The following is a 23,361-nucleotide window of genomic DNA, read 5'->3' on the forward strand; positions in this document are numbered from 1 at the left end:
GTTTAAAATTCGTATCGAGGATTGTCCAGAACTGATTCATTCTTGTAGTCTAAGATGTGCAACTGTCATTGAGAGCAATGACTCATTTACTAAATATGTATTATACATGTATTTTATTGTTTGTTTTTGCTGTTTACATTGTTTTTCTAAATGTTGTCCCTTACTTTTGGACATTCCTATTTATAAAATAAATAAATAAATGTTATAATTATTTTTCTATCTTTTGAAAATGATTAAAATTTTAGTATGTTATTATGGATGATAAGGACTACCAGTTGTCAAAATTTCAGCTTTTTACAGTTGTTATTTCTAACTTTCTAGCTACTGTATATTGGCACATCAAGTGCGAACATATGCATATATAGTATACATATTGGCTTACCACGTGCGAAAACACCCCCCATATATATATATATATATATATATATATATATATATATATATATATATGATGTTTGCATACCACCTGCGAACACGAATATATGCTATATGTGCTGGGTCAGTTAAACTTAATGGATGCTGTTTAATGAGATTTTCTACTTTTACAACTTGCTTGAGCTGAACGTCACTGCAGACATACACCGGAAGCCTTACATTAAATACTTTTCAACGGTTGCTGGAAACAATTGTTGCATCGTTTTATCGCTTTAGAAGGCATCTTACACCAGTCTTACGCAATTCTCTATCCATACAGCAAAAAAAAAAAAAACGATGAATGTTTACTAAATACAGTAAATAAGGACTAAATACGTCGTTACATTGAGTACTGTTTCAACGTATGGAGAAGAGCTGCTCAGGGCACAATTTACTGTCTTTACAGAATACAAAACTGACTTCAGAATCGAGTAAGCATTACACTTTTATCTACAACTACCGTTTTTTTTTTCATAAAAGTGATGTTGCTGGCTTTTCCCTACTCTATCATTATTACTATGGTTTGTGCTAGCCACAAACACTCTCAATAGTTCTTACTGTCACCACCTTACTTAAACTAAGCGGAAGTTTTCTGGGCAAAGTTTATTTCCTAGAACTCTACCTCTGTGTAACACGGTGCCATGTGCCCGCTTCTCAACTCACTATAACATGGCCGTTTCCAAGTCCAATGTGAATCAATTCTTCTTAAATAATTAAACTATGCCTAATAATCACCATCATTACCAACCATCACTACCAATCGTCATCACCACAATTACCAATCATCACCATCATTATCAATCATCATTACCAATCATCATCATCATTACCAATCATCACTATCATTACAATCATCACCATCATTACAATCATCACCATCATTACCAATCATCACCATCATTTCAATCATCATCATCATTACAATCATCACTATCATTACCAATCATCATCACCATAATTACCAATCATCATCATCATTACAATCATCACCATCATTACCAATCATCATCACCATAATTACCAATCATCACTATCATTACCAATCATCATCATCATTATCAATCATCATCATCATTACCAATCATCACTATCATTACCAATCATCACCATAATTACCAATCATCATCATCATTACCAATCATCAGCATTATTTTCACTCATCATCATCATTACAATCATCATCATCATTACCAATCATCATCATCATTATCAATCATCATCATCATTACCAATCATCACTATCATTACCAATCATCACCATAATTACCAATCATCATCATCATTACCAATCATCAGCATTATTTTCACTCATCATCATCATTACAATCATCACCATCATTTCAATCATCACCATCATTACAATCATCACTATCATTACCAATCATCATCACCATAATTACCAATCGTCACCATCATTACAATCATCACTATCATTACCAATCATTACCATAATTACCAATCATCACTATCATTACCAATCATCATCATCATTATCATCATCATCATCATCATCATCATCATCATTACCAATCATCACTATCATTACCAATCATCACCATAATTACCAATCATCATCATCATTACCAATCATCAGCATTATTTTCACTCATCATCATCATTACAATCATAACTATCATTACCAATCATAACCATCATTACCAATCATCACCATCATTACCAATCATCACCATCATTACTAATCATCACAATGTTGCCTCACTGTTCACCTTACACTTATTTAACTCTTATCCTCGAATGGCCATTAGGCCTTGAAAAACAGTTACAATAATTGTACATAAGAAAAATAAAGACTGCCTGCTCAATTAAGTGAGTGCATTATTATAATCTTATGCAGTTGTTGATTGGACTTATTACACCGCTAGTTTCGGAAGTCAGGAAGACATACTTTTCTTCCATAAACAAATCGTTCAATATGCCTGGTCTATAGATTACGTCACTGATAAACGGTGTTTTTTTATGAAAAACTTTGCGTAAATGTAATGTGCCGAAATTTGAATCTCATCTGATTATTAGTTTTCAGTTATGTAAGTGAAGCATTTGTTGTAAATTTTCACCCCAAACAAAGTATAGTGCCACTTTGATGTAGAGGGTTACTATCAGGGATATGAATTGCAGGGATATTATGTTGGGAGTTGAGCAGAACAATCATGTGCACATTACACTTGAACTTATGCATGTCAGTACAGTTGGGGAAACAGGAAAACGAAAGGGAATTCTAGAGTTTAGCAGCTCTGGGAAGAACTTATTAGAATAGAAGACTTCCTTAAATCTAAGGATCTCTACTGTATAAGGGTGGGATTTTGCTGCTTGTCAGGTTTGTCGAGGTTATTTATGTCGAGGAGGTACAAAAGCTTGCAATCGTCGGAGCGTCCACCATTAAAATACTAGTAAAACATTTCGTCGATGGAATAGAGGTTGAAGCTTAAATGACAATTTATGACTTACCAGGTTGGCGACTCTCTTTTGAACTCTGTCCAGGAGAGAGAGACTAGTAGCAGATGCACCAACCTAAATGTAACAACAATACTCCATACATGGGCGAATGATGGCCTTGTGGAGGTACAGGATACTTTCAGGCGTAAGTAACTTTCCAGCACGGAAGAGAGGAACCACTTTCCTCGCAGAAGCCTTGGCAATGCTCTCGATGTAGCTGTTCTAACTCATGTTTACTGTGAACATCAAGCCGAAGAGTTTGAAAGAACTACTTTCGGGTAATGTATCCTTAGTCATAGATATTGGTGGTTGAGAAGGTGTCTTGTAATTATTGAAGGAAACAAGCTTAGTCTTTGCAGTATTGAATGTGACTATCCATTTTATCCTCATCCCAGTACATATTGGAGGTCTTCCTCTAGTGTTTCTGCCATTGTCTTAGATATGTGTTCATTCGTTTTCCTCTCATGTTTTTTATAGAGAGTAGTGTCCTTAGCAAATATACCCATCTCAGGACAATTTTATCAGGGGAGTCATATATGACTATTAGGAATAATAAAGGTCCAAGGATAGACCTCTGAAGAATACCCGTATTTATATCATATTGTTTAGTTGTACAACCCTCGAGGTCAACCTGGATTCTTCTCTTATTTATCAAGTATTTTATTATGCTAAGTATTTGTCCAGGGATACCGCATGCTATGATTTTCCTGAAAAGATCATCGTGGCATACTCTGTCAAAAGCCTTAGATATAACTAGGACTACTGCCATACCCTTCGCTGTTCTGTCCAGTGTATGGTATGGTATACCATATAATATGTTATATATAATAAAGGTCCAAGGATAGACCTCTGAAGAACACCTGTATTTATATCATATTGTTTAGTTGTACAACCCTCGAGGTCAACCTGGATTCTTCTCTTATTTATCAAGTATTTTATTATGCTAAGTATTTGTCCAGGGATACCGCATGCTATGATTTTCCTGAAAAGATCATCGTGGCATACTCTGTCAAAAGCCTTAGATATAACTAGGACTACTGCCATACCCTTCGCTGTTCTGTCCAGTGTATGGTATGGTATACCATATAATATGGTATATACGTTCGGAGATTACAGTTAGGATATCTGCTGTTGAACAGGTTTACCTACATCCATATTGTTGGTCGCTCAGAAGTTTAGCAATTGTAAGATGATTGACTAGAGCTTGATTTATTATGGACACAAATATTTTGGTGAAATGAGGGAGGAGGTTATTGGGGCGATAATTTGATGGGTAAGTTCTTTCGCAAGAATTCTTGTAAACTCGTACCACAGAAGCAGATTTCCAGCGGTCAGGAAAGTAAGATTCGTGAAGAAATGTGTTGTAAGGTTTAGAGATGGCTTAAGCTACCTCAGCGGAGCATTTTTTAATAGTACAGCGGGAATCGTTCCATATGCTTTTGATGTGTCTAGTTTTTTATGATATCATGCACCTGTGAAAGGGTGATTTTCAAATCATCTAGCGTTGTGTCAGTCCTCAAAGGAAAATCAAAGAGAGAGTGGTTTGTTGGGTCCAATATAGAGTTTGAAACAAACCGATTGGCAAGCATCTTAGCTTTCTCAGTTGCCGTGCAAATAACCTCATGATTGTCTGATAATGGGGGAATTGTTGATTGCCTATTATTTACTACACTATTGTAGATTTTCCAGAAATCACGAGTTCCTAATTTCTGCGCTTCGGTGTGTTTTCTCTTAGCTGTCGCCATTTTTTTTTTCTTACAATAACTTCTCGCTTCAATAAACTTTTGTATGTTGCTACTGGATTTATGTCGATTAAATCTGCGGTATACATGCTACCTTTGAGCAATGGCAGCTGCTCAAGTATAAGTAAACCATTGGGAAGAGTAGGGTTTGTTATAGATCTTCAGCATGAGCTTCAATGGCCGCTTTGAACTATTCAGTCATTTCATTTGCGCACTGTTGTGAAGGAAGAACAAAGATATTTCCCCATGAGGCATCTGTGATGAGATCCCTGATAGCTTCCCAGTCTGTCTTCTTATAATAACTTGTCGTTTTGAGTTATGGCTTTTCATCTATGGGTCGAGAATTTAGGGCGAATTCTACCATTATCACAGTGTGATCAGCATTGCCGAGTGGACTATGGGCATCTGTTATACAATTATCGCTGTGGTCAGAAATAGATCTAGAAGTGAAGTTTGTTCATCTTGATAATCTGAGAAATGTGTCGGAAACGTAATTGTCTGTGAATAAGATATAGAGAAAGCTACATGCTATGCTACCAGCTGCGTCTGTGTAAGTAGAGAAGCCAAGCCAATTACTGTGGCGAATATTAAAGTCACCAAATACATCTACATGCGCACTAGTATCAAGGGAGAGTGCTGTACCTAATCAACCAAGTCTCTGACAGCATAGAGTAGAGACCTGGGTCGAGGGAGAGCGGTATGTTGCAGGCGATGTCTAAAGATTCTAGTTTTCATTCTCTGGTCTAGGGAAGGGTCTTTCAAATATAGTCCAAACCGTGCATTTGTCTGTCTAAGTCCTTAAGACAAGGTGGGAGATAACCGGGCATGTTAAAGAGGAGGGGATAGAAGAGTGTAAGTTGGTTTCACTTAGCGCCAAGATATCCGGAGTGTTTGCTAAAAGAAATGATCCAACATCATCTAAATTCGTTCTAAGTAGATATTCGTGAATGCGAGCCTCAAGAGAATAGATAAATTGGTTTTGTTTGTAGTTTACGCCTGTTTGATCGTACTTTTTTTTAATGAACTGCCATTTTATTTTGTTTACAAGTTTCAGTTTAAGGGTGAGCGGTGCTGGACAAAATGATTGCGCTGAATACTAAATATGAAACACAAATAGACCATCAGCCAACTCTTTATCTACAGGATTGTGGCCTCAGAAAAGCCCACCGGAGATAGGTGCAAGATCTCTTTCCATGCGCAACGTGGCGCAACAACCATCCCAATATTAGACAACTGATTATGGAGCGGCCCTTAGTAGTTAGGGCTCCTGCACTATCAGTCGGAAACAGCAGCCAGCAAGTGCCAAACCGGTACCCACAATCTGTCAAACAAAAATCAACCCAATCCAATTGCGTTGACATATACGGCACTAAAGCACTCCCAAAGGTCCAGTTTTAGGGGATGGGAATATAGCGAAATTCTTGTTGGAAACCCTTTGCTTTAGAGAAAATACTATTTGAACAAAGCAATATATTGATAATTCTTATTTATTAGGGCTTTTTAGTTTCAACAATCAAATCATTATTTTGTGCGAATATAATGATTGATAATAATTCCCGCTCAAGAGAATGGAATTACATTAAATTAGTTTTAATGTATTATTCTCTAATTATGTTTTCTTAATGAAACCTTTAATATTGTATCAGTATAAATCTTATATATATATATATATGTATATATATATATATATATATATATATATATATATATATTGCGAAATCGGCTTATGCAAATGCTAAGTAACAATTTTAGTAAACACTTTTTTTCATCCTTATATAAACGAATTCTCTTTTGTCATAAACTTTTTAGAAGTCGGATTATGTAGGTGCTAAGTCTGCGATAGGTTAACGTTAATATTTTTTTTCTTCCAGGAATGTAAATTGCATTCTTTATTTTTATTTTTTCCTTTTTTTATTCAACGCTTCTTTAGACTATATATATATATATATATATATATATATATATATATATGTGTGTGTGTGTGTGTGTGTGTGTTTGTATGTGTGTGTATCTGTCTGTCTGTCTGTGTCTGTGTCTGTGTGTCTGGGTCTGTGTGTGTATGTATGTGTGTGCATGCTTGTGTGGATGGCACGTGCGTTACGGATATAAAAATACGAAGACTTTCCCAGAAAATTACAAATATTACTAAAGGTGAATAATAATAATAATAATAATAATAATAATAATAATAATAATAATAATAATAATAATAAACAGAAGAAAGAAAAAGAAAGAAGTAGAGGAAGAAGAAGGATAAAAAGAAGAAGAAGAAAAAAGAAAGAAAGAAAGAAAGGAGAAAATAAAAACAAATAAAAATATAAATTTCATTGAGTGGACGAAAATAATTCAATGACGTCACCTTAGGTTGGTTGATGGCGGTTCCTGACTGAGCAGGGGGTGACAGCAGGAAAACGAGTATTGCGCAAACTAAATTAGGAAACTCTCTCGTATGGTATCTTGAAGAGTGGCCAAAGGAAACAATTCTAATGAACTTGCGACATGGATTTTGCCCGGTCCCTCTCTCATCTTGCAAAAATCAAGAAGACATCCTATATAGACGACCGACAGAGGAAATGTGAAAAAAAAAAATCAAAACACATGACAAACAACACACACACACATAAAAACACAAAATAATAGCAGAGCATTTCTAGTTATTCTACGTATTTCTATTAAAAATTCTATTTCAAACTGAAGTGTGACAGACAAAAAATAGGCTTCTCTGGCCCGTTAGGTCACAACTACTACCATTATTTATCCACTTTGATAAAATTCAAAAATTCATAAACCGATATATACTGCTTAAAACAAATATTTTTTCCATAAACAAAAGTAATATGTTTCTGTACTTATATTATCCTTACCAATAGTATACAAGTATAGCTATAATTGCTGTCTAGTTGACATAGGTGTTTACGGTATGTATGGACACATTATTTGAATTATCTGGAACAAAAGTCACTTGTTTGCTAACTGTTTAGAGACATAAAAATATTACAGACGGGTCTAAGAAATATGTACCGAGAGAGAAAGAGAGAGATAGAGAGAGAGAGAGAGAGAGACAGAGAGAGAGAGACAGAGACAGATACAGAGACAGAGACAGACAGAAAGGCATACAGACAGAGTGTGTGTGCGTGTGTGTTTGTGTGAGTGAGACAGAGAGAAAAAGAGAAAGCGAAAGAGATACACAGGCAACAAATTTTGCAATGATGATAGAAATTAAAAAAAAAAACCCAATGTTACATGAATACTTTAGATATACAAACCTTATAATAACTGTTATGTTTACAAATAACGTATAAGGCAATACAGATGAAGAATTACCAAACAAAGGTAGATCAATACGAAGTGTATTAGGAAAAGTATATTTACAGTATATTTATATAATGGTTGTCAGGTAAGAGAGTCTTGGCTGGAGAACATATCTGCTCTCGGCTTGGCCTTCGGTGGCTTCTGGTTAACACACACTCAGACTAACCGAGTTTTGTTATTTATATGTAATATTATCCACATATGTAAATCAGTGGGTGCCACCACAACAATAACCATTGACATAAACCATAAACATTGCCCTAAAATTAGATAACCATACATACGTAGCGTACCATAAATACAATCGAACGTTATATTATATTGATTACTAGCGAGGGTACCCGGCGTTGCCCAGGTGAGTCCAGTATGGAAGCCCGAAAATAAAAAGTAGGCAGTCCGGTTGGAGAGAAGTGTTAAAAAAAAAGTGGTAATAGGTAGGCAGACTCGAAGCTTTAACGCGAAGAAGGAAAAGAAGGTGAAAAAAAACATGACGTCTTTGCTGATACGTCCAAGGCAAAATCGGAGGTCGCGAACGTTGAAATTAAGGCTAGTCAATCGAAAGGAGACGATGACTTGCAAAAATGTCGGCAGAAAAAGCGATCCCTCCTTGTCGAAAGCTGGCGAGTTGAAGGTGAAGAAATAAACATTTTGGGCCAATGTTTTGATACTCGTCGTACGAAAGATGGAGCTGCAAAAAACGGTGCCGGTTTTGTTACGTTCGGATGCGTCTGTCGGATTTTTTTCAGACATACAAACACACACACACATACACGTACATACATACATTCTGCCTTTTATACATTAGATAAATCCAATCATCCAGGCCTAGTGAAAAAAGAAGAGAATATCGAGATTATCTTATCGTTGTAATCGCAATTCTAAAAGAAACTAAATGTATGCTATCTCTGCTACCGGTACGGGGAAACTAGAAGAAGACGTGAGAGATGTGACGTATTTATAAAAAAGGACAAGATAAGCTATATAAAGTTGCGAAAGTTACTAAACATAAAAAGAGGATAAACCTTTAGGGAAGTAAGGCAGCATTTCGCCCATGCTTGATGAGTAAGCTATAATTTTCCAAACTCTACAGAACAATCTATCCCAGCTAACAGTAACCAAACGTAAATTACAGGCAAAGTATTTGACTATTGGCTTTTTATCGAATTTTCTTGCGTCTCATACGACCACACAGTGGCCGACTGGTTGGGACAGCCGGAGGTGGTATGCGAAGTGTGTAGTGTTGACAATGTTGTCAGTGTTTTACGACTCTGATTGAAGGGGCCTTGTCAGTATATTAACGATGGACTGGTGGGAAGATGAAAAGATGTAAAGCTAATGAAACAAGCCCCCCCCCTTCCTGGATTTTCACCGGACACTTTTGTTGCATTTGCAAAATTTATCTCTTGCCATTTGGACCCAATGAAGCTGTAGACGAATACTTGGGTAACCTATAGGATCTACTACGTCTAGTACGTTTAATATTAAAAAAAAAAAACACCGCTCTGATCGATGGATCAGTTGCGCTTTCGTGTCTGGATACCTTGGTTTGATTAGATAACAATTGCATGGATCCTCTAAGATGAACGAAATGACCCTGGAACAAATTCTTGCCAGGGCTAAAGCTCTCAGAGAGGAGAAGGGAAGGTGGCTGAGCTTGTTGCTGCCGCGGGCGGACGAGACAGAGTTCTTCCGCGTGTTTCTGTGGACCCAGCTTCAACTTCCGACAGTAGGACGCTGTCGCAGTGTAGTGCTACTCTCCTTCTCAGAGACTGTCGGTAGCCCGGGGGCAAAACAAGAAAGACGCTTCCTGGGATACACTGCTATCGGTGCCAGCAACAAGGACATGCCGCATTGAGGTGTTCAGGAAACTAGGCAATGCGCCAGGCGTAAGCACAACTCTTCTCCCTAATAATTAGAGGTGCTTCCCATAATAATAGTAGAAATCAATTGTCTAAATCGGATAGCTTTGGAGGATTCTGGGTTCCCTTCATTTGTTGTGAGTGGGTTGTTATGTAATGTTGTAATAAAATGCGGGAAATGCCTTCTAAGCCACAGTGTTAGCAGTATAACTTTAATAGTGACAACCGAATCACATGAAGACTGGTGTACTTGTGGTAAGCAGCAAACCATCGAGATTCGATCTTCTTCATATCATAAAGAAATTTGGCGGTATGCATATCGATGTCGGAGGTTAGGTGCATTTTGCTGAACCGACTCTCGCCCTGGGTACGACAATGGAGCTAAAACAACTGAATTTTGCACGGTGCTCGACCACCGCGCCAAATACTGGATAGTGTTGTGGAAGTGGTCCAATTATCAGTAACCAGAAAAATTATGCAAGAGAGTACCGAATATAATAAAGAGCTATAAACCTGGATTGATAATGTATGATTGGTTCCTTACCCAGACGAGGAATCGGGGTCCCCAAGGGTCTGGTCCCACTAATGGCAGTCATACCGTAGCACAAACAAAAGAGAGGCTGCTGCTCGACTATTGAGAATTAAATAAATACGTGAATCTATATACGACCCACTCGCACATATACACCAAAAAGTTGAGAAAATTGCAACGAGCATAATCGAATGTTAATCGGTGTTAAACCTTCGTGAGGATCACCACACACACACACACACACACATACACACACACACACACACACACACACGCATTATCATTGTGATCCTATCAAATTCTACCAATCAAGGGACAAAGGTATCGCTGGTTCCGTATGGTGTTCGATCCCAATATGAAATCATTCATCATGAAAACAATTGTTGATGCTATTTTGAATGGCAAGCACATATAGCCAGTAACATTTGCTTATATTGATGGCGTGAATGTTGATGAGAGGGTTGTGCCCGCGGCTTTGGCCTACTGGTGAAAAAATAAACGAAGCTATAGGATGGGTAACGTGTGATTGGTTTGCACGTTTGGGGAGAGGATAACGCTCTTGATTGGAGAAAAGGGAAGAAAATTCCAGACATTCATTATCCTTAATATTTTTATGTTTTAATTAGAGTTCTGCGGGCCAGATTAAAGAATTTGACTGACCAGATCTGACCCGATGGCCGTAGTTTGGAGATCTCCGATATATTTTCTCAAAGTTCTAAAAACGGGAATACGCGTGATTTAATAATATATTTGATTGTATATGACGCAGATAAATTTTGAATTGCTTTAAAACAAAATATAATGCGTTAAAAACAAATGCGTGATAGGCCTTCTATGAAAATTATATTTCTAACAATAATTATATACTGGTATATTAAAGAAAGATTTAAAATGAATTGGAACGAGCGATAAACTAATGGTGACACAAAGCATATTAATGAAATTATAAGAAAGTGTTAAGGATTGACGATAACAAAATCAATTAAAATGAATTTCGCTATAAAAAGGAAAAACGTGATAAAACAATGAATACAATTTTCTCTCAGCGCGAGATACTATGTTATAAATGCGCGCGAACAAGCACGTAAATTGTCACACTCATGAGTAGATAAATTATTCATCGTTTTTCTCGTCAAACGCATCGACTTAATAAATAACTGTTGTTTAATCTATTTGTTCCCCGTTAACTTATAATGTTTTTATAGTTTGTTTATAGGTAAATAAAGCCATGCGATTAGTTTATAATAAAAGATTAGTTGATAATAATAATAATAATAATAATAATAATAATAATAATAATAATAATAATAATAATAATAATAGGGATTTGGATGATGAAGAAAATCAAAATAGTACCGATAATTGTAGGAGCACTAGGAACAATTCCGAAAAACCTGGCAAAAAGAATGGCAGAAATTGGAATCAGAGGAATAACTGCAAAAATACAACGCCTAACGATAATGAAAACGGCTGAAATATTAAGGAAAAGCCTTGAATGCGGAGAATAACACAAGAAAATATAACGAAGAAACATTACAGGGAATGAAGAACACCAAAGCTGCAGAACTACATGTTCTAATGTTCTACACCCCCATCATGCATCCCCTCCATTGTTTCACCACCGTTCCCCCAATAGAAAAGTGACACCAAAGAGCCGAGAAGGATCAAGGAGGATCGAAAGACCGTGGAGGGAGCACTGACCAGACCTCCGTTGGACAAGTTTGAAGAGAACTGGGATCTTGGGGAAGCTTAGTGCCACTCAAATTCCAGTATAAACCAATGGTCACTGCCTGCGAGAAATCAATGGTAAGCGGCTGTTGCGATGATGCAAATTTATTTGCAAATGCTATCGAAGGAGAAGGAGAGAGCTGGACGTCTGGGGAGACTTGTTTTCACTCAGCTTCCAGAGAACACCAATCAGATCGTTTGTTGACTTGTGTGAAAGCTCCATGTGAGCCAATAATAATAATAATAATAATAATAATAATAATAATAATAATAATAATAATAATAATAATAATTAATAAAAGATAATAAAAAGAAATAGGGAAAGCAAATATTACTGCCGTAGTATTTTTTTTTTACTTTATTTGTTTCTATTTCATTTTATATTTGACTAGAGTTCAAATCACTTATCAAAACCTTAATCCCACCCGAGGATATGGGGTAAAGTGTGTCGGGCGGCCAGTGATACAGCACCATGATGATCGGTAATGATGGAACTTTGGTAAAATTTGATTATTTAAAGAGGATGGCTCCACCAAAAGTTATTTGCATTGGCTTTATGAAAATTGTAATCTCACGCAAATCTAAAGGATTTGCTTTTAACTGTATTCGAATTAAATTCAAAAGAATTTATATAACACTAATGAAGGGGGGCGCCCGGCTTTGCTCAAGTATAAAATACGTTTAAATATGATATTTAATTTGTTCAGATTTCGTATAGATTATTATCGAGACATGATTTCAAGAGTTAAAAAAAAGGATTTAAGTGCCGTCAGCAACAATCGAAATCGAAACTTTAAAATTAAAAATAAACTAAGATGCATGTTGAAACTATTTAACGATATTTTCAATTGTGACCCATTTTTGACTTCTTAAAAACAATTTAAACCGTCTAAAGACACATAAAAAACGGCCCATAAAAAAAATTCTACCATTTGGGGCCCCTAGCGCTGCTCAGCGACTTTTTGTTTGAAAATAAGGAGACAGACAGGCGATTAGACAGGCAAACATATAGCCGTTTATGCATTGGATAATAGCATCAAAAACTATTACATATTAAAAAAAAAACTTATTTTTTAACTAGCAGGGGTACCCGGCGTTGCTCGGATGTTTCGAGGTGTGTGCGGTTTTGAGTAAATCAAAACAAAAGAATAAAAAAAATCGTTGCCCGGGTGTTTGTTTCCGGGGTGGGGATTGTTTAAAAAAAAAAAAGTGATGTTAGGTAAGTAGGAAGGATCAAACCCGGAGTATTAGGGCGAAGTTGGAAAATTAAGTGTGAAAAAAAAAAACAAAAAAAACATGCGATGTTAACAACTCGGCCACCAAGAAAATCCATTTTAGGTGTTTATGAAAAAAAAAGACTACGGTAGGTCAGCGCGAATGTGAAAATATAATGTGAATTGTCCGGCATGCTAACCACTATGCCACGGAGCACTGCAACTGAGTTTAGTGATTTTAAGTAACTTAACATGAAAGAAGTGAACGGTTGTATTAAATTAAATTTTAATAGAAAAAGGTACACATTCTATAATGAAAAAGATTAGAAACTTCCCATAAGAATTTCCTATCAGAGTTTTAAAACATTGACCTGACAGGAATATGGGTGGAGTGTGGACAATACTTATGAGACTGACATGCTGATAATTCACAGCAAAAAATAACTATAAATAATAATAGAAGGGAGAATTGGCTTTCCTATTTGTATAAAGCTCTTGGATACACAATGTTTGATGTTCTACCCTCTGGTGCTAATATATATAAATTGTGTGGGGAACCCACCCGTGAACATCCTACATAAAACTGTCCGTGACTAAAGCAAGAAGAAGCTAAGTTCAGACCAACCACTGCCAAGGGTTGTCCTTGCGACTTATTTATTGTCATGGCAAAACATAATTTTATTGGGAGCTGAAGCCTTTTAAATGGAATTGTTGAATCTGATGGAATAATTGGTATTCTAGGAAGAAATGTCAATTCGCCTGTAGCTACACCAGTCAATATGACTGCTTCTATCACATGAGGTTGCATTCGTGTTACACATAATCTTGTTCCATTGCATAGTCGTGGAGCATCAAGGTTTCTGAGTAACACAATTGGACATCCAGATTTCAGTTTTAATTTGTGTGGTGGCATACCAGGTAATTGCAAGGAATTTAAAAATTCTGTAGGGTACTGTACAGCATGGTCATTATCTACAGTAGAATCTAGAGAAGTGTAAATTTGTTCCTCACCTGGAATTTCATCAAGCAGTTGGTCATTGATGATGTGTACCATATCATTTTTTGGAGCTAAAATTGCTCTTTCTGTTAGCCATTGAGGATTAGTATAATTTGCAGCTATATTTGGGTAAACTTTGTTACAAAGTTCTGCGAGTGAGGAAACAATTGATCCAATACTTGAAGTAATTACAATTTTACCATGTTTGTCTGTTGGAATTTTGCCATCTCCAATTTGTAGAAGTATGGAAGCAAATTTATCAGCCAATGGGTCACTATTAAGATGGACACGCATGTTTGTAGATAAGGTTACAGTCTTGATGTACTTCCACAAATATGACAATTTAATTCAAGCATCGAGCTCATCAGCAGGACTTCCACGTGGAACAATAGGAAGCGTTTGTCGGAAGTCATCAGATAATAAAAGTGTGATGCCACCCATGACAACATCACGTGACTTGAGATCACGCAATGTTTTATCTAGAGCTTCAAATGCTTTTTTATGTGCCATTGTACATTCATCCCATATGATGAAGGAACAATTCTGTAAAATTTTAGCTGAATCTGATCCTCGTTCTATATGGCAAATTGGAATAGAATCTTTTATTAATGATAATGGTAATTTGAATGTGGAGTGAGCTGTTCTACCACCAGGAAGAAGGGTTGCTGCAATACCTGATGATGCCACAGCTACAGCTATTTTTCCTTCTGACCTTACTTTTGCAAGAATTAACTTAGTAACAAATGTCTTTCCTGTTCCTCCTGGTGCATCAAGGAATATAAGGCCACCTTGCTGATCTTCAACAGTATTAACTACAGTTCGAAAAACATGAATTTGCTCACTATTTAGTTTTGCAATACCGTCCCGAACAATTGATGCTTGCTCATGTGGTTGATAGCTAATTTCACGTGTCCAAGCAGTAACAATAGGATGTGTATTAGATCTATCAGGTGAGGTAAGACCCAAATCTGTCAGTGTTTTACCATTCATCTTATATGTAATTTCTTCAATATGAACCAGAGCAGTATTGAAGATTTTGTCTGTAAAAGTTATACCAGCCCCAGGATGTTGATTGCGTTCCCTAAGGAAATCTTCACTTAATGCTTCTTTGTGTGTATGCCAAAGTCGTGTTAGATAAGATACTGCACAGGTAGTTAACATGATAGCAAACAAATGTCTCAAATTATGTGCCAAGGCAGATGTAGATGCTTCCTGTAATGTAGCATCCCAGTGGTTATCATCATCAAGCAGTCCATGTGCAGCACATGCATCTCTGAATGTATTCATAATTTGACCATTAATATTTTTTTAGATCATTAAAGTTCTGTGGACCTCTAACATGATGTAGAAGCAGTCTCAAACAGAAGCATTCAAAATGATTTGGATGCACGGTGTATACCCTGCCCAAAACTTCAGTTTTTTTAACACACGGGTAGCCTTGAACTGACCTACCCTGTAAGCGTCGCTTGAATATTTTATTATGAGTGTCCCATGTATAATAAGCGGGAATTTCAGCATACAGAAGTGTACGTGCGAAAACGTCTGTTTTACACAAATTGAAAAACGCTGTTAAAGTAGTTGGAAGTGGATGTGCAACTCTATCAGCTGCGTTATTTTCAGTGAAGTAAACCCGCTGTCCATTTTCTAGATGCACTGCGAGGTGAATAACTGTGGGATGATGCGCATGTATGTGGAAGTTAAGTATTCTCCAAATGGCTTCATTAGTGGAAATATAACGGCCGGTTTCATATCTCTTAACTTCATCATGAGCATTATTTTCCAATGTGAAGACAGCTTGATCACTGCCTTTATTTACATATTTACAAATGTACTTAATTGATTTTACACTATTACAATATTCGACATTGATATGTGCATTAAAAATCTTACAAAGGGGTTTATTGTATGGTACTACCCATCGGTTGTCTACATGAAACGTTGCATTCCCAGGGAGGGTAACTGTTGTTTCAAAGCCTCCAGCATCAGTAGGCAATCGTCGATATAATGGGTAACCATTTTGATCTGACCGAGTTTCATTTAAAAATTTCTTTGGATATCTCTTAGAGCATTTTCCTTCTTTGAGACATGGTGCAGAGCTGTTTAATGTTCCACATGGTCCATGAATCATGTTGTGTCTAATGATATCATGTAAAACTGGATCTGTTACAGGATCAGGAATTTCTGCACTGATAACAGAGTCTATGTCAGAGGATCTCAATTTTTGCTGAAGCCAAACCAGACAATGAGCATGTGGCAATCCTCTTTTCTGCCACTCAACAGTGTACATATATGCTACAACCACTCCGAAAATGTGTCCTTTTGTAAGTAAATCCATAAGGACACGTAACTGTAGATGAAAAACTCTTGCTATGAGGTCATGCCGATCATGTGGTTGTTGATATGGAAGGAGTTCATTCACAATCTTTGGCCATTTGCGATTGCAGGTAAAAGTTATAAATAAATCAGCAGTTCCATTTTTTCTCACATAGACCAATGCATCTTGGGTGCGTTCATGCATATATCGTGGTCCTCCAGTAAATGTTGCTGGTAGTATGGTCAAACGGCCCACATTTTCAATGTTGCCATCAATATTTACAGGATCTCTTAAGTGAATGTAATCAGCAACTCTTAGCTCCCTCTGATGAGTTTTAATGTAGATAAGCCTCTCATGCTCTATTTTAGCATACATGCCAACTATGTATTGTTGGAATAGGTTCCTACATTTAATCGGAATATTAAAACTGTCGTCACGGATCATAATTCGGAATGCGTAGAAAGCATTAGCTGATATTTTTTTCCTATTACTAACTCTTTATTTTGAGGATTTGTCTGCCATACAAAGAAATTATAACCTTCTTGACCTGTCCAATGAATGATTGGGTACTGTAAAGCATCATATGCCCAATGTGTTACAGCAATACGCTGTAGTTGATGGTTTCTGCGATGCAAGATGATATCTCGCTGATGAAATTCTTGACCGACTATTACAACAGCAACCTCAGGTGCATCTGGAACATTGAAACAACGTTTATGTTCTTGTCTTGGAGTTTTATCAGCATGTATAACTACTTTGAAATTATCACATGGAGCATGCTCCATAGCCATCTTGAAGTTTTTTCATAAAGTTATTTTCTCGGTGAAGCATATTTTGCAAATCAAGAACAATGTCAAACTTTGTTTTGGGAGCATAATTACATCTTGTCGTAGCTTCTTGCTGATCATCATCCATGAAATATATTTGAAGATACTGTGGATTTCCAGTATCGATGGGAAGCAAAGAACCAAGTCTATGAGAAATCTGCCCACAAACTTTAAATGTCGGCATGTAGGCTCCTTCACGTATTTGTTCAGCACCGAAGCTTGTCATACTGAAGCAGTTATTGTAACTCCGGATGTTGTTCAAGAAATGTGTTGAGTTAATTGAATTGTTATCAATAAGTGAGCGTAATGGTTCAGGAGGTATACCTAAATCTGGAAGAATAACTTTTCCACCAGAACAACAGATACCTGGTGATTCCCGATTCCATTTCTTTGCTTTGCATTGTCTGCAAGGTGTCCCATTACTCAATGTGCCAATTTGAACATCTGAGCGTAATTGATAAGTACGTGTAGCCTCATATGTACATCCTTCGTGCAACCAGAAAGATGATTTAGGAGCAGTTGTGCTTAATGTGTGTCTCTGCATTGTTTCTAATATAGCCTGTCTGTTTTGCGCAACCCTAAGTTCCACATATGTGTTTATATCCGAAGGTTGCGACTGGTCCGCCTCATATAAGTCTGGGTCAAAAGTAACTTGGTGTGACCCATAGTCCTGATTTGCATTTTCGTTCAAGGAAGTACCAGAAGTGTCTTCCTGAGACTGTTCATAATGTTCCCATTGTCGACTTCTTTTTCTGGTTGCAACTGCTGTTGTATTACGACTAAGGGAAGTCTTTTTTGGTGACATATTTTATAAAAGATTGTATTGTGTAAAAAGTGAAAAATTGTTATATACTCAACTAATGAGCTCTATGGTCTTGATGTTTGACTTTTGATATTTGATTGCCTTTTCAACTGAAAAAGAAAAAACTGACAGAATTCAGTTTATGTTTTTATTGCCCCCCCCTCTTCTACCGACGAAAGAAATAAATTAAACGTTTACATTAATGAACGAAATGTATGAGTCTACCACATTATGAATCGATGTAGATAATATATGAGGGGAGTAAAGTTTATGTAAATGCAAACATCGGACTGTATTTTGCAAACGAAATAAACCGGTAATGATGTATATTTATTTGTTATTTATTGCGGACAAAAATGGAAATAATCATAGTTCTTGTAGTGGCCAATTTTTGTTGAAAAAAAAAAACATTGCTGTGGATGTTTCCAATACCCCGGTTTTGGGGAAGTTATAATAGCCCCCCCCCCCCCCGGCAAACAGAAGGACCCAAATATGTAAACTGTGCAAAACTGGGCGGGCAAAAATGAGGGACTTAGTTGTGCAAGCCGATTTATCCTAAATTTTTTGTATGTTTCCTATGAGTTTTCTATTGTATTCGAAAGAGTAAGGAGTAAACTTAATGTGCCAAAGGGGAAAAAAGTATTTGTACACGTGAAAAATAAAGTTTTCTGGGTCTATTTCCGAGTTAATTAGTAAAGTGAAGTGCTAAGACATTGTAAAAAAAAACACCTTGTTAGTACAAAACATGAATTAATTAGAGCCAAACCGAATGATATTGGCGTTCGCAAAAAACAACAAAGTAAAATTTCGTACATGACGCAATGGAAAATGTGTGTTAAAATCATTGGTAGATGTCCTCCCCCCCCAAAAAAGGAAGTAAATAAAGAACGAAATAAAAAGTGGAGGATGTGTATTTCATGTTAGTATTAAAATTTATAGTTTTTATTTATGTAGTTTGGTAGGGTAAAGTAATTACCCAGATATAGTTTTTGTATTATCTCCTGGTGTTATTATTATTATTATTATTATTATTATTATTATTATTATTATTATTATTATTTTCTTAAGTAATTGTGTATTTGTTTTGGTTTATTGCTTGTTGTTGTTGTTTTATTATTTTGGTATATTTTATTTTGTGTAAGCGATCCGTTGCAGACGATGTGTAGGGGAAAAAAGTAATAAATTGCAAAAAAATAATAAATAAATAACCACTGATGTAATAAGTCACCCGTCCCCTGAGTATGAATTCCGAAATTAGTGGAAACATAGCATAATATAAAAGTAAAAAATAAAAAAAAAAGAAGTCGTATTATCGTCTGACAGCGAGGAATGAAAATGAAAATGTTACGATGTTAAACATGCCGTCCCGTAAATCGCAGTTCTGATTTTTAGAAAACCCTACCAACGCGAGTCTAAAGTTAATGGAAGTCGAGTAATCGAAGTAATGTGTTCGGTAATGCAATTCAAGATACGTATAGCGTTTAGTTTTTGTTTATGTTTAAGGAAAGAAAGAGAAACATAGGGAAGTACCCCCACCACCACCACCACCATCACCAAAAAAGCGAAAAAGACAACGAAAGGTAAGAAAGAAAGAATGAAAGAAAGAAAAAAAGAACGAAATGAAAGAGCAAAACGAAAGTTGTGTTTATGAAATTAAGTTTGGTGCGTTTCACGTAAATGTCAATCCAGGTTTTCATAAAACTCTAACCACGCGGGTTATGACGAAATCGAAGTAATGTAATTGTGAATTCAATTCCAGGTAACGGATTGTGTTCTGTTTTAATCTAATTTTATTATAATAAATGCTTTATAAATTGTGTTTATGTTTTATGCTAACCAATGGCAAAGTAAGCGTGGTTTGTTTCAGCGTAAGTCCAGTCCAGTTTTTAGATAAATTCTAACTGGTGGTCGGTTTTAAATGTCTCCTGTGAACGGTCTGGAACGGTGTAAGTGAGTGGCGGGGGAAGGATGAATTTAGTAGAGAGAGTATACTTTACTACTTCCATTAAATGTAACCGATTTTTACAGTGGACTCTCACCAGACAGAATATAGGAAACTCTGATCCGCGAGATACTGGATACGTAATAAGCCTATAACATACGTCAGATGTCGTGATTCAGTTTGTGAATGATACGGCTGCACCAAATGTATACAGGTGCAGTCCTATAAAGGTAAAAGTCGGAGGGGAAAAAATGAGTTCATTTTATTTATATAGAGATAATCCGCTTAAAATAGACAGAATATATATTTGCCATTAGTGCAAAGCGAATTACATATGCTTTAAACCATTATTTATAATGCTATTTTTCAATGAAATAAATCCATAAATATGTTCCTCGTAGTTACTTACTCTCTAATGAGAATACTAAGTTATGCATTTTTCTCCACGAAATTTTCTAGATTCTTTCTACTTCTGAGCTATAAAGCAATAGAAGCTAGATAAAGATGAAAATGTATATACCAAGGCACTGTACCAACAGTATGAACTTGTTCTTTTGCTTCACGGTATATCAACCCCTTTCGGATTATTTCATTAGCAATTTCAAAAATAAAAAACATATATCCATATGAATTGTGTGCATCAGCTTGAATCGAAACCGAAACCAAAACTTCCGAAAAATATATTTATATCTATAGAACTAGAGTTCCTATAGTTATAATCAAAACCGAAACTGAAACTTCTGAAAAATTCTTGATAAAATTATGTACGATGGGCGTGCAATTCGTAATGCCTCCGACAACCTTTCAGTTGTCTGATTTATCAGAAATTTTGCATGTGCAATGATTTATATCTTTATGGGTTATGTGGCAATTTACAACTCTAAACTAATTGTGGTTTCCGTTTTACAGGTGTTTGAACTGAGTCAGGTGTGAAATGGAGCCTGTTGAATGTCGAGCAGTGATCCGGGTTTTGTATTTGAAAGGACGCACACCACAGGAGACTTTTGATGAAATGAAAGAAATTCATGGTGATAATGCCCCATCATATGACCTTGTAAAACGTGGCATCGTGAATTCAAACATGGCCGGAAGTTTCTGGAAACAGCTCGCAGACCTAGTCGCTCCCGTTCTGCCATTGATGAGGCATCTGTCTGTCAAGTTGAAGCTGTCATTTTGGAAGATCGGCGCAATAATCTTCGCCAAATAGCCCAAGATGTCAAGATTAGTACAGGGTTTGTGGAAACAATCATTCATGACCATTTGCATATGCATAAGGTGTCTGCCAGATAGATTCCCAGGTCGCTCACACCATTCCAGAAGCGAGAACGTGTTGAGTGCTCGAGGATGAATTTGGAGATGTGCCAAGAAAAGGAGTCAAAGTTTTTCAAAAGACTGATTACACAAGATGAAACCTGTGTCCATCACTATGATCCAGTGACCAAAGCCCAGTGAATGCAGTGGAAGCACTTGGACTCACCACCTCCAAAGAAGGCAAGGGTGCAGCCCTCCGCTGGAAAGTCTTCTGGGACCAGGCCGGAGTAGTGATTTTCTGGCAAAGGGTACCACAATTACAGGAGCCTATTATGCTTCACTTTTGAGGAAATTAAGGGAAGCTATCAAAATCAAGAGGCGGGGCAAGATCATCAAAGGTACTCTCCTCCTGCTGGACTACGTTCCGGTCCACAACTCGCATGTAACCAGATCAGAATCACGGGCGTGTGGTTATGAAACACCCCTCTCCTCCTTACTCTCATGACCTTGCACCTTCTGACTTTCACTTCTTCCCAGCCATGAAGTTGTGTTTTAAAGGAAAGCGTTTCCCAGATGATGCAGCCTTGGTTTCTGAAGTCACGTCATGGTTGGAGGACCAACTTGTGCTGTTCTACAAAAACGGTCTCCAGATCTGCATCAAACGATGGGAGAAATGCATAACTCTGAGTGGTTCCTATGTAGAGAAAGACTAATAACTGTGCCAAGTTTCGTTACTCTACTGCTATGGGAAGTGGGTCAGGGGCATTACTTATTGCACGCCCCTCGTATGTATAGGTCACGCATTCATTAATACCCTTAGTATCTATCTGTTTAAATGTATGTATGTATGCATGTATGCATGTTTGCCTGAAACTTTCGACAGACGCGATAAGTTTTCATGAAATTGGGATCATTTTGAAGCTTGAACCTACGGACGACAAATATTAAAAAAATCGGCGAAAAAATTAATTTCTTCGCCTTCAACCGATCACTTTTCTATATGGAGAGGTCGTTTTCTTGGCCGATATTTTCGAAAGTCATGTCCTCCTTCCGGCTAAGATGTCATATTTTCTTTCACTTCGTGTCACGGGTTCGAGCCTACCAGCCTACTACCACTTTTTTTTTTTTTGCTCAACACACACCTACAAACACCCGGGCAAGACCGGGCACTCAGGCTAGTATTTTATAAAGAATAACAATTAATCTTCTCTTCTCTTCTCTATCTCTCTCTATATAAATAAAATGAACTCATTTTTTCCCGTCGGATTTTGACATTAATAGGATTAAAAATCAAGATATTTTATGCAAATATAATATGCACAAACGGCAGAACAATATCTGAGGTGTGTTATAGGCTTATTATTTCTCAAATTCCTCGATAATCTTAGATTTCTATACTTTTTCTGTTGAGAAGTCACGGCCAAAATCAGTTAAGATCAATGGAAGTGGTAAAATATTTTCTCTCTAATAAATTCCTCCTCCCCCTGCCACCACTTAACACCGTTTGGGGATCGTTCACAAGGAACAGTTGAGAAGAGAACACCGGTTTGGCTTCGTAGTTCTTTCATGTGAAGTTATTTAAAATCACTGAACTAAGCTGCAGTGCTCTGTGGCGTAGTGGTTAGCGTGCTGGACAATTCACATTATATTTTCACGTTCGCGCCGACCTACCGTAGTCGCTTTTTTTTTGTTTTCCTAAACAACTGGAATGGACTTTTCTTGGTGGCCGAACTGTTAACGTTGCAGATGTTTGTTTTTTTTCACACTTTATTTTCCTACTTTTACTCATGACTCCGGGTTTGATCCTTCCTACTTACCTACCATAACATTTTTTAAAACTCCCCCCCCGTCCCGGAAACAAACACTCGGGCAACGCCGGGTACCCCCGCTAGTATCTTCTTCTTCTCTTCTATTTTTTTCTCTATATAAATAAAATGAACTCATTTTTTCCCGTCGGATTTTGACATTAATAG

Source organism: Euprymna scolopes, chromosome 5, assembly GCF_053919585.1.
Source record: "Euprymna scolopes isolate OS-2025 chromosome 5, ASM5391958v1, whole genome shotgun sequence".
In the NCBI taxonomy this organism is placed as follows: Eukaryota; Metazoa; Mollusca; class Cephalopoda; order Sepiida; family Sepiolidae; genus Euprymna; species Euprymna scolopes.